Source organism: Triticum aestivum, chromosome 5A (genome assembly GCF_018294505.1).
Source record: "Triticum aestivum cultivar Chinese Spring chromosome 5A, IWGSC CS RefSeq v2.1, whole genome shotgun sequence".
NCBI classification, from domain to species: domain Eukaryota; kingdom Viridiplantae; phylum Streptophyta; class Magnoliopsida; order Poales; family Poaceae; genus Triticum; species Triticum aestivum.
Window position 1 is genome coordinate 660194144 of NC_057806.1, and position 14367 is coordinate 660208510.

A 14367-nucleotide genomic window follows, 5' to 3' on the forward strand; every position below is an offset into this window, starting at 1 on the left:
CGGCCATGGGGTCGAGAAGGGGCTCTAGAGCTTGTGCTAGAGGTGGGGAGGACCTAGAGGAGTGCGGTGGAGGCGATGGTGTGCTCGGAGGAGGCTCGGGTGGGTTTATATAGGCGCGAGGCCAGGAGCCCGAGCTGGCGTCTCCGCGGATGCGTGGCCAGCGTCGCGGACGCGTGTGCTCGCGCATGAGCTCAGGAAAGGCGATGGGGAGGTGCAGACGAGCTACAGCGGTGCACAGGGACGAGCAGAGCTCGTGGACAAGAGGAGGAGGAAGCCATGGCGCGAATAGAGATGGTCGGCTACAGGTTTTTCGTGGGCGCGCGGCAGCAAGAGCTGGCGGAGGGGCTGACGGAAGGGAAAGTGGCTCTAGGAGGACGGCGACGACGAGAGGAAACTAGGGGACATGTCCGTGCTCGCTGAGACGCCGAGCAGAGGAGGGGCCCGAGCAAGAGGCCATTCAGCTCGCATCCATGGCATGCCAGGGCTCGTGATCACCGCGTCCGCTGGTGCCCACACTACCATAAGCTAAGCCAGACGATGTTTGGGGTGGAGTCCTTCCTGGGGGGTTACAACTGCGGTGGTAGTTTGGTTAAAAGTGCCCTGGTTAAAAGATAATTAGCCTATGAAGTTTACTGCAGTAAACTTGGATCAGAACTACTGATCAACAGGAAGGAGTTTGGAAGCAATGGAGTTGTCTAGTAGATTTAGGGTAAGAAGGACTTTCACCCTAGTAACTTGGAGAGGATTAGGATCAAGATTTAATGTAGTTTCTTAACAACCACATAAACTGGTCCAGAAACTAGATTAGGATGATGCACTCTGATGAAGCATCAACTTGAGCTGAAATTTGTCAAGGCCTAATTATTTGGTCATAGTAAGATGCTGTAAAAATTTCATACCAATTGGATTCACCAAAATGGTACTTCCTTCACAGCTATCTTCTCTGACCAGAATCTTGCAAAAATTCTAGAGCAATATTGCCTAGGTTAAATGGCGCCAAATTTGGTGGAGAGAAGTCATTAGGGTAGGAGAACAATCTCGTAATTTATCAGAATTTGTGAAGCAATATAAAATGCACTTGCTTCACAACCTGGAAATTTTACCAGAAGCAAAGATCTAGTCCTGTGCTCACATAGATCAAGGGATGGAGCTGAAATTGGGAGTAGTGTGCTAATATGAGCACATGAAGGAGTGTGCAAAATTTCAACTCATTTGGATAACCATAGCTATCACTTCCTTCACAAAGGGTTTCTTCAGACGGGAACTTTGAAAAATCACCGAGGAAGTTTGGCTAGGCAAATAAAGTTGACTTTTGGCACACGTCAATTATTTGGACAGGAAAAGATGTCCAAAAAGTTTGGGGTCAAATGGGCAAAGAGAAATGGCACTTGCTTCACAATGTGACATCTAGGACATAATAGTTAATGATTTTATTGAGCATGATGAGAAATTGGCCAATGAAATATTTTGCCATATTTGAGGAAGATATGACCCAAACAATTTATTGGAATTATTTGGGGATTTTTGGATGGGCAGGAATATAGGTTGCTTCACAAGCTAGAGCAGAAGGGTTATTCCTTTAATAGGAAAATGAATATTCTTGAGAAAAAGAAATTAGGGTTTGGTCATGGAGTGAAGTGACATGATTTTGGAAAAGTTTTGAGAATGATGAGCCACTTGGGAGAGGAAATGAATATGATTTCCCAGGTGACAAGGCCACAGAACCACTGAAAAAAACAGAGCAAAAACCAATTAAATTAAAAGAAAAAGAAAAGGGCCAAAATCCAGGTTGTTACAACTCTTACCCCCTTAAAGAAATCTCTTCCTCGAGATTTAGTTGCTTAGGGAACAAGTATGACTTGGGGACACCGTTTCCAACTCGGGTATCCTTTTTTTCCTTTAATTATTGTTTCCCCAAGAATTTCATACGATTTTCTTTCCTTGCTCTGGGGTGGTTTGCTTCACCTTTCCCCAAATCTTGATAGGTCTTTGCTCATATACCAATTCCTTTTTACTGACATTGATCCTCTCATACCTGGTGATATCCAACGGATCTGAGCATAAATTCTCTTCTAGTCATGAAAACCCTTTTACTTCTGTCATGGGGATGCTTCAAATAAATACATGCCTTCTCGTTTCAATAAATGTTGAGAATTCATCATGGCCACCTTCTGACGGGATCTGACTGCTCATGGGGGTACTAATTTATTTTGATTTGCCCCTTTGGCTCGAGCATGAGATAGGTACAAATGATTTGACTGCCGTTTGTCAGGAGCAATATAACGGTGTATAGAGTTATAACTGTGCCATACCTCAAATATTTTCATCTTGAGACTGGCCTGACAGGGGCTGACAGACAATTGCTTTTCCCGACAGACTGACCGTGTACTTGATTCTGCTGATGAGTATCCCGGGTCTGAGCTGATTGTTTGGATTTTGATTTTCTCATTTTGTCGGTATAACCATTTGGATTTTTCCACACTAACTATTCCAAGCAGTTCAGCGGGATATGAAATCCTTGTAAAACAGAGTAGGCCGCTGAGGGTATGCCTTTTTGGCTCCATATGGAATTACGGCCTCCGTCTGATTTGGGTATCCGGACCCTGATGGTCGTGCAAAAATCATCATACCTTTGCTGTCAGTCTGACCTTTTAACGGTCATGATTTTCTTTGGGAGGATACCTTACTGGAATACCTTGGCCACACATGTCCTTGATTCTTCGTATGACCAAGGACGTAATTAGCGCAATAATTTTGACATTATTCCCTTGTGCCTGTTTTTTGACCTGGGTCCGTACATATATGACATATATTCTGGACTTGTAGCGGTATAGAGCCTGTTGTTGAGGCCAATCATACAAGATGGTGACAAGGTTTTAAGGCATCTCCTTGTCAGTTGCGGGAATAATGACCTTGATGAACTTTGTCAAGACTGCTGATTCTATGATGTCATCCCCAGATTCTTGTCAATTCTGGTACTTCATGAGATGTACCTCTGCTTATTTTCCTTTACCTGACTCGTGAGGTTGTGGAATCCTCACTTTCCTTAGGTATATCTGCTGGATCCTTGCCGCAATCTCGTATGAGTGACTAGTATGACTGGGGATACATGCTCGCCATATATAAGATTCACATGAAACCAAACATTGACCTTCTGAAGAAGACACATGCCCCGACGGATTTGTGCTTCCGACCAAAAATATTGTGGATCTGATTCTTGAGCGGGACTGCCATACATTGACAACTTATCATATAAGATCTGAGGATGGTGTATTAGTATGATACTGACGCAGACTGAATGACCTACGAGAGAAGTCATCTGAGTAGCTTGCTGAGGAAGACTTGTTATCTTCTGCTCCAATCTTTTGTCTGGGTATCGTGCAGAAGAAGGCTCTATAGCTTACGCACGAAGCTTGGTCTGATTATTGTGCTCGAGAAGCCTGAGTTCCGTAATTGAGAAGCTTCTCTTCGGGTTTACTTGTTGAGAAAAATTCATTTCCGTCTATCAGAAGCTTTTACCGAGGTATCTTGCTGAGAAAGACCGGGTATCTTGGACCGGACATTGTTCACATATCATGCTGAGGAAGTTTGAGAAGCCTTTCATCATAAATTTCTTCTGATAATGTGTGGAAGAAGACTGAGTTTCTAACATCCCAAGATTCCTACTAACATTCAAACTGAAATCTACACACACGCCCATAATATTCTGGGGCTGATTATTTGCATGAGAAAATTTGTTTGACTGTCTACCTTGAGCATATCACTTCTGACTTTATTTCGGATGATAACATATTTCAAGCATCATGTATTGCTGAGCCAAAATTTTGTATGTGATCCATACCTTTGACTGAAAATATACCATGGCTCTTGTACCTGACTTGTCTTGTGTTGACTTGATCATTACTGCTGCGAGAATTTTGTACTGATGTAAACTTGAGTTATCAGTACTGTTGTGAGGAGTGCACACTAATGCAAACTTGATTGTCAGCCTCAAGATCAGATATTTCCCATTTTACTGCAGTTGGCTGAGAATTCCATTCTGTTTAGCCGAGTTTCTAAATATTTGAACTCCTTGCTGATTCTTCGGGTCTGGTGGCGGTTGATGAGCAACTCTTTATAGGGGAGAAATAATGTAACACCGGGGCCCAAAAGAAAGAAGCAAAAGAAAACTCACTAAACAAAACCACACAATAGCAATCACTACACACACAATCAAAGTCACATATTACTCCTAGTCACACAATATGCATGCCTACTTAAGCACACAAATCTCGCGGGATCTCTGGTGCTACGATCTAGCATGCTGTGATGGTGTGCACGAGGACGAATAAATGTGTGGAAGAATGGTGTAAACAGCGCTACACCAAGTGCTAGCTTACCCAGGTAGCAACCTGGACTAGCTCGGAGGCGAGGATGACTCGATAAACCTGTAATGGGACACAAAGGTCGCAACCACATTATTATCAAGCGGATGGAAAAGATCCGTACTCGTCCAAGAAATAGGATAGCGGAGAAAAACTAAGGCTGCTGACATTGCCCTTTCTAGATAACTAAGATCATTAAGGGTTGCCAAAATAAAATATCGATTCGGGATAGAAGCATGTCCATCCCCGAAACGATAGGCAGGGCTGAAAGGAGGATATCAGCGAGATACTTGAGCACCATTTCGGCAAACAGTGTCGGGATCACTTGGCATCACTCTGCTGGGATAGAAATGACACCAAGCAAGAAAAGAAAACTGGAGGAATGCAACGGCTGAGCTGTAGTGGATCCGAACCGATACCATCTACACTCACCAGATAAACCATTAGCAACAAGTACTAAGGCTATATGCATGCTATGCAACAAACAAATGCAACAACCAAAAGCAATAAACAAGCCGGACTTTAAACTACCGATTTCTACAGCTCGCGCTGACTAGGGCGTCCTATAGCCAGACCTGCTCTGATACCAAGCGTTGTGGCACCCCGGCTCAGATAAAACCGGAACGCCCCGTATTCCGGCCCAGAGATCGAGGAGAAGTCTTCTGGAATATGGCACTTTTTATGATAGAACAAACCAGCTTTCTATTATTACACGAATATGAATATAAGGTCTCCGATATTACAATGAACAACATCGGACGGCGACACTACACGATCCTCAGTTGCTCTATGCAAGCAGCAGAACAACTCGAAGCAGCGGAAAAACGTCTAGCAGCGGAACAACGACGACGGTGGTGAACTCCACTCTGCAGGGACTCTGGCTGGGACGCTTATCCTAGCTCGCACGAACGGAAACCACGTCAAGCAACCAAGCAATCACGGCATGATCTGCGAACTGGCATGACACGCCAGGTCAGTACATTGAATGTACTTGCAAGCTCACAATAACCAGAAGCATTCAAGACAAACAACAGCATGACAGTTACAGGTTAAATAGGAATTATCATGAGATCATCAAGATAACATAACATGAACATAATATCGCTAGAACAATATGATCATGGCATGAACATATAAATCTGATGATACTAGCATGCGACATGATGACACTACATGCACCATTTATTCTGCTCGGGTTACCTCGTAACCATCACATGCATCACTTACCAACTTCGGACATTACACGATCATCTCAGGATCAAATCAAGCTTGGTATAAACAATACCATAGTAATCATTAAATGACCACAAGGAGCTTGATCTTTACCCACGATTCTCGCACAACATCACGAATGTCCAACAACTCGGTATCCTCGATACCACGATGATCATTTCGGCGATCACAACCATGACCAACACTTGGTCTCAACCCGCGATCCTTCCGGCGATCACAACCAACTTATCTCAAACAGTGATCCTTCCGGCGATCACAACCAACTTATCTCCTCATCGAGCACATTATTATTATTATTATTATTATTATTATTATTATTATTATTATTATTATTACTATTGCTATTATTATTATTATCACTGTTGACTCATAATGTGACCAACTACGAACTGGGCCCTTATCCGCGGGCACGGCTATCGATAGATTTAATGTACACTCTGTAGAGGTTAGTACACTGTACCCACACTACGGAACCCATGGCCTCGCACTCCCATTCGGGTGGACCAACGACATTCCGACAAAACCGATCTACTACCATGACACTCTCCCGGCCACTCCGACCCACTCCCAACTGGACTAGTCCTGGGTGGCCTCGTGTCTACCAAAGAAACAACGACCACCGTCGTGGCCAAACGTCCCTCACGGGTACTGGATCCATAACAACAACAACAACAACAACAACAACAACAACAACAGGCACAGAAGGCTTATGTCCGCCCACCTGATCAGGGTAGCGCTTGCCCATAACCTTCCCTAGTTAGAGGCACCGGCGAGAGGCACGCCAATAGACCCAGTTAGGACCTTCCCATAAAGGTAAGTGTGGTTGCACTGGTCAGTTCGATATGGTGGCACCATGACTCAGCCAACAGTTGTTCAAGTTCAATTTAATCCGGTTAAACTTGAATGCAAATATGTTGAGCCATGATAAAATAACATGATGCAAGGACAATGCATGAGCATGATATCAACATAAGCATGAGGGTGCAGCATAACTATCCACCATATCAACAATGAACCGTATCCAACTGAGCATGACATAATGATGAGCATGAATATTACAAGTACAACACTACTCATAGCATAACATGACCATTATAATCAACCATAAATAACATGCAAGAACTCATCAATAACATTACCGAGTAAACACTTAACCAACTAGCAGTAAAGGAACAATGCATACTAACAGTACTCGGTAACCGACGTTAGTCATGCACCGAAGAACATGACCAACCCAACATGTACTAGTATCAAGCATGGCAATATGAAAGTAATACGAAAAGGTAGTTCATGATAACAAGGTGCATGAAACATAGCATGACGATAATCACCGATCCACAAGCATGACCGAAATTACAACAACAGTAGCAAAACCATCATACAATTATTTAAGATTCAAGTTGAAAACCAATACTACTGCATGGCTATCATGCAAATGGTGGTTGTGGCTTGCCTTGGGTGGAAGAATACACCGGGGAGAAGTGCGAGAAGCTCGCAGAAAGATTTGCCGAAAACAGTTCTCTCTCAGAGGGGCTGTTTACGTGCAAGGGCAAAAAGGTCATTTTCACAGTGTCAACACGTCATGAAAATGTTACCAACAGAACGGGCTCGGCGAAACGAAGAAGTGGGCTTTGGAATCACCTCATTTGGAGTTAGGATCAAAAAGATATGATAATTTTTCTGCCAGGGACCTATTTGTAATCAAATCCTCACAGACAGGCCCTTGATAGAAAAACGGAAAGCTCCTTTCACTGGAATACGCCTTCTACAAGCAGAAAACATATTCTTAGCCGAAATAGAGGCAAAGTTCGCTTTCGAATCAGGAAAACGTATTTTGTTCTAAAGAAGCACGGGAACACGCCTTCTAACCTGGAAAACGCATTCTAGCAGGTACGTGACCACTTATCCACGTTAGCATCGCGTGGGTCAACACCTAGAGCGGCTGACGGGTGGGTCCCATGGGTGGTGGGGCCTGCCGGGCTGGGTCAACGCCTTCTTCTTCTTCTCTCCAGCGATCGCCCGCGGGAAAGAGAGAGGTCGCCGACGCCGACGCTCGCCTGGCCAGCTCCGGTCACCGTTCACCGCGCTCGGGCTACCGGCGAGATCGGGATGGAGGGCCGCATCCACCCAGGGGCTCTGCGCATGCCGGGGAGGGCGGGAGCTACGGCAGAGTTGGCTGCGGCGGAGTCGGCGAAGATGGGCAAGGAACCACGACCATGGAGAGGAGGCGTGGAGCTATGGGGAGAGTCCAGGGGCGTGGTGAAGACTGCGGTTGGTGGTGGAATGAGGAGGGGAGGGGCTCGGCATGCCTCGAATTTAGCCGGGCTCCGGCAATAGGCACTGCGGCCATGGGGTCGAGGAGGGCCTCTGGAGCTCGGGCTAGAGGTGGGGAGGGCCTAGAGGAGTGCGGTGGAGGTGATGGTGTGCTCGGAGGAGGCTCGGGTGGGTTTATATAGGCGCGAGGCTAGGAGGCCAAGCTGGCGTCTCCGCGGACGCGTGTGCTCGCGCATGAGCTCGGGAAAGGCGACGGGGAGGTGCAGACGAGCTACAGCGGTGCACAGGGACGAGTAGAGCTCGGGGACAAGAGGAGGAAGAAGCCATGGCACGAATAGAGACGGTCGGCTACAGGTTTCTCGTGGGAGCACGGCAACAAGAGCTGACGGAGGGGCTGACGAAGGGGCTGACGGAGGGGGAAGTGGCTCTAGGAGGACGATGATGACGAGAGGAAACTAGGGGACATGCCCGTGCTCGCTGAGACGCCGAGCAGAGGAGGGGCCAGAGCAAGAAACCATTCAGCTCGCGTCCATGGCATGCCAGGGCTCGTGATCATCGCGTCCACTGGTTCTCACAGTGCCACAAGTTAAGCCAAACGATGTTTGGGGTGGAATCCTTCCTAGGGGGTTACAACTGCGGTGGTAGTTTGGTTAAAAGTGCCCTGGTTAAAAGGTAATTAACCTCTGAAGTTTACTGAAGTAAACTTGGATCAGAACTGCTGATCAACAGGAAGGAGTTTGGAAGCAATGGAGTTGTCTGGTAGATTTAGGGTAAGAAGGACTTTCACCCTAGTAACTTGGAGAGGATTAGGATAAAGATTTAATGTAGTTGCTTAACAACCACATAAACTGGTCCAGAAACTAGATTAGGATGATGCACTCTGATGAAGCATCAACTTGAGCTGAAATTTGGCAAGGCCTAATGATTTGGTCATAGTAAGATGCTGTAAAAATTTCATACCAATTGGATTCACCAAAATGGTACTTCCTTCACAGCTATCTTCTCTGACCAGAATCTTGCAAAAATTCTAGAGAAATATTGGCTAGGTGAAATGGTGCCACATTTGGTGGAGAGAAGTCATTAGGGTAGGAGAACAATCTCGTAATTTATCAGGATTTTTGAAGCAATATAAAATGCACTTGCTTCACAACCTGAAAATTTTACCATAAGCAAAGATCTGGTCCTGTGCTCACATAGATCAAGGGATGGAGCTGAAATTTGGAGTAGTGTGCTAATGTGAGCACATGAAGGAGTATGCAAAATTTCAACTCATTTGGATAACCCTAGCTATCACTTCCTTCACAAAGGGTTCCCTCAGACAGGAACTTTGAAAAATCACTGAGGAAGTTTGGCTAGGCAAATAAAGTTCAATTTTGGCACAGGTCAACTATTTGGACAGGAAAAAGATGTCCAAAAAGTTTGGGGTCAAATGGGCAAAGATAAATGGCACTTGCTTCACAATGTGCCATTTAGGACAGAATAGGAAATGATTTTATTGAGCATGATGAGAAATATGGCTAATGAAATATTTTGCCATATTGAGGAAGATATGACCCAAACAATTTATAGGAATTATTTGGGGATTTTTGGATGGGCAGAAATATAGGTTGCTTCACAACCTAGAGCAGACATGGTTATTCCTTTAATAGGAAAATAAATATTCCCGAGAAAAGAAATTAGGGTTTGGTCATGGAGTGAAGTGACATGATCTTGGCAAAGTTTTGAGAATGATGAGCCACTTGGGAGAGGAAATGAAGATGATTTCCCAGGTGACAAGGCCACAGAACCACTCCAAAAAGAAAAACAGAGCAAAAACCAATTAAATTAAAAGAAAAAGAAAAGGGCCAAAATCCAAGTTGTTACACCCATACCTTTATCGGGGGGTTCGGTAACCTCCCGGTACTCCGGTAAAATCCCAATTTCACCCGAAACTATTCCGATGTCCAAATATAGGTTTCCAATATATCGATCTTTATGTCTCGACCATTTCGAGACTCCTTGTCATGTTCGTGATCATATCCGGGAGTCTGAACATAAGCACATAAACTCATGTTACCGATCGTCATCGAACTTTAAGCGTGCGGACCCTACGGGTTCGAGAACTATGTAGACATGACCGAGACTCGTCTCCGGTCAATAACCAATAGCGGAACCTGGATGCTCATATTGGCTCCTACATATTCTACGAAGATCTTTTATCGGTCAAACCGCATAATGGTATACGTTGTTCCCTTTGTCATCGGTATGTTACTTGCCCGAGATTCGGTCGTCGGTATCTCATACCTAGTTCAATCTCGTTACCGGCAAGTCTCTTTACTCGTTCCGTAATGCATCATCCCGCAACTAACTCATTAGTCACAATGCTTGCAAGGCTTATAGTGATGTGCATTACCGAGAGGGCCCAGAGATACCTCTCTGACAATCGGAGTGACAAATCCTAATCTCGATCTATGCCAACTCAACAAGTACCATCGGAGACACCTGTAGAGCACCTTTATAATCACCCAGTTATGTTGTGATGTTTGGTAGCACACAAAGTGTTCCTCCGGTACTCGGGAGTTGCGTAATCTCATAGTCATAGGAACATGTATAAGTCATGAAGAAAGCAATAGCAACAAACTAAACGGTCTTCGTGTTAAGCTAACGGGTGGGTCAAGTCAATCACATCATTCTCTAATGATGTGATCTTGTTAATCAAATGACAACTCATGTCTATGGTTAGGAAACATAACCATCATTGATTCAACGAGCTAGCCAAGTAGAGGCAAACTAGTGACACTCTATTTGTCTATGTATTCACACATGTACTAAGTTTCCGGTTAATACAATTATAGCATGAATAATAAACATTTATCATGATATAAGGAAATATAAATAACAACTTTATTATTGCCTCTAGGGCATATTTCCTCCATCCCCAACATCAGAATTTCAACGACTCTGCCTCTACCTCTGTCCAAGACAAGGCATCATCACCCACGACATGACCATCAAGAACACCGAGGGGACTTATGTGCAATAAAGGGCCCCCCTCTCATCCAGACACACAAACAACAACTTTGGAAAAGAAATTAGAAATAAAATATTCTTGGATGGGGATTGTTTTGTATTTGGCTCCCTCAGATCTTTAGATTTTGTCTGCAGCCCCCTCAAAAGAATGCATCACATGCAACAGCTCTTTCATGAGTGTCAGATCAGAGGTACCATCGACTTCAAATTCGGTGATGCGACCATGGTGTTCCAGAAGTGCAGGATCGTGGCACATCTGCTGCTCAATGGACAACATAATACCACCATGGCTCTGGGAAGGCTAATGGTCAATGGTATTGGTGTCTTATCATTCCAATTTTGTAATTTCTTTTTGGAAATCCTCTAACTCACCAAAGCATGAATGGTCGGTTAAAAACATGAGTGCTTGGGTACTCACTCCTAGCAAGAGACATTTTCAAACTAAACTGATGCAGTGAACCATTTTTACTTTGGTCCTGTCCATTTTCTCTCTTCCATCAGGTGTCGCCAAAATCTAGGCCCACAACACAATGAATGGTAATTCTCGAGTCATTGGAAAAAGAGACTAAAGTGGCACTTCCCCTATCTAGTCCTCTTGTCCAACCTTGCGCTAGCGTACACGCCTTGCATTGCTCGTTCTTTAACGATGTCACCTTCTCTAACTGACATGTATCTTGTGTCTCCTCCCTCCTGCAACCCTCCTCCACACCACCCTCTTTGTGGCTCGAACCGACAACCCCTCTTCATCAATGGTTGACCAAAATAAGGGTAGTCCACTGGCCTGGGTGCGTGGCGCATACTACCTCCTTATCAATCATCGAAGATGACGTCAAGGGTGACCTCCTCCAATCGACCATGAACATAGGAGGAGAGGAGAGCTCCATGAGCAACACGTTGTCTTCGTAACATGCCTCCTCTGTCCAGTTTGCTGCCTTTCCCCACCCCCATTCTCCTGACCTCACTCCATCGGGTGAGGTCCTCACTAGTCTCTACACCATTGTGCCAACCACACTAGTCCCTTCAAATGCAGCACATGGCACTCCTGCAAAACGAGTGGCCTATTTGGTTTGGGATAAAGGTTTCCCCAATAACCTGTGCACCCATGAGTCGACGAATTTTATCTAAAAGATGAATTAGGGCCTCTTTGAGTCAAAGGATTTCTAAAGGAATTTTGAAGGATTCTAATTCTCAAGTTTTTTTCTTTACGTGAGTTGTTGACTATCAGAACCTATAGGTATTTTTCCTTAGGATTGTTTTCACAAATTTCGTCCACTTCAACCTCACATGAAGAATCTTACATTTTCCTACGCAAGATTAAACATTCATTTTGATCCTATAGAATGGCATGTAACTATATTCCTATGTTTTTTCTATTCCTGTGTTTTGCAAATTTTATGATTCAAGAGGACACTAGAGTTGGTAAATAAGCCATTTGTGTAGCCCAGAAAAGGGGACAAGCATTGAAAGCAAGGTCAAAGTTTTGGTCATGACAAAAGAACTGGTAAGGTGCACATTGGCTACAAACTGAACATACCCAAAACGCCCGCCATTCATTTTTCCAAATTGAGATGTTTTCTGAGCTAGCTAGACCGAGTTTGGGTGGGTTCGGTTTATGACCAGATTACCCTTCCTAATGTTGGCTAGAGTTGGCTTGCCAAAACAATTTTTTGGCCAGTGAATCACTCTCCCTCAGGGCAACTCCAATGCACTACCCCAAACGGGACGTCCGTTTTGTCCGCTTTTCGTTTGTTGGGGACGGGAGGAGAGGGGGCGCAATAGGGTCGTGTCCGTCCGGATTTGTGGATGTGCCAGCAAACCGCTCAATGCGCCGCATCTCATCCAATGTGCATGCAAATATGAAAAGAACAAAGGATGTAGCTAAATGGCAGCGGCCATAGTTCACGCAAGTTCATGCCAACCGGTAATAAAGTTAGCGGCCTATAGAATGGTCACCAAGTTTCACGCCGGCAACAAAGCCAGCGGTCGGCACACATAGAATGAACAAGTTTTTTTAGGGCCGGCAACAAAGTCAGCAGCCAGCACACTAGCCGGCCTTCAAACTGAACAAGGTCTAGGGGCCGGCAAACCAGCCAGCCTTCAAAATGAACAACCATAGTCCACGCCTGAGGTCTCACCTAGTTTAGGCCATCGCGGGCGAACATCTCCTTCAAAATGAACAAGTTTTAGGGGCCGGTAACAAAGCTAGCGGCCGACACACTAGCTAGCCAGGCTTGTTCTTGTGCAGGGCCTTGAAGGCTTCTAAAGATTGGAATGCCTACACAATGCGGCCGTAATTGTAACATGGAAGGACACAAGATGCATCAAACATAAATGGCATGATAACATGAAAGGGCACGAGATGAAAAAAACGAGAGGTTCATATCAAGTCACCAAGGCCTAGGCCACTCACGGGACGGGCTTCGACGCTCTCAAGTGCGGCACAATACTTGTTGCACTCTTGTTGAATGAACGCCCATCTCTTTTGGATTGAGCGGATGTCGCGGGTGCTCGCAAATTGGTAGGGGGCAAACTTCCTTCGCTCATGAAAGGTTTTGTGCACTCTCGTCCAAAAGACGGATCCTATTTGCTCGACACATGTCATGGGATCTTGCCTTGTCTCCATCCAACTCTCGCAAATCAAAGTGTCCTCCTCTTGGGTGTATGATCCAGTGTGAATGCTTTGCCTCCTCTTTTGTGCCTCGGCCCTTTGGGTGAGCTCATCGATAAACACCAATGGCTTCGCTGAAATGTCGACATCTTCTTCGACATCTTCACAATACAAGTCATCATCTTCATGCCATGAGTTGCCATGGTCGTCCTCATCTTCATCATGGCCGGCGAACTGAGTGTCATCATAGTGGTCGCGGCCGTCCTAGCTTTGTGTCACGTCGGAATCGAACGCTTGGCCTTGTCCGTCGACGTGGAAGGCCTCACCACGGCCCTCGATGATGACGTTCTTCATGAACACCGCGTAGTCAGGGTTGTCGACCGTCGGCGTTGGCATTGGCATTTCATCGAACGGCCTATGGGCGTCGACCATGTTGGCCGAAGGGATAGACCAGGGATGCTTCCTTTGCGTCCCGCTGGACAGTTGGCCAGCGCCACCGTACCCCAGTGTGACGTTGAGGTCGATGACGCCCGCGGGCGTGACCGGAGTGACCATGCTGCAATCCAGCGATGTGGAGAACCGTGTCTGTCCATGGCCATTCAGCGGCCGCCGCATGATACCCTGGCTTCTCGGGTGTGATGGACGAGCTCGGGAACCAGTGTTGCGGAGGACGAACGACCAACGAGCCTGTGCTGGCCGCGACCATGGCAGCGACCGAGAGAATGACCGGCGGTGACCGGCACAACCCTGTCATGAGGAGGGCGTGCGCCTTCGCGACGATGGACTCCTTTTCATCGACGTCGGCCAGGTGTTGCGCGGCACGCCGCGCGGCCACCTCGACAGCGTAGTCAACAATGGCCTTCTTCTCTGCCACCTTTG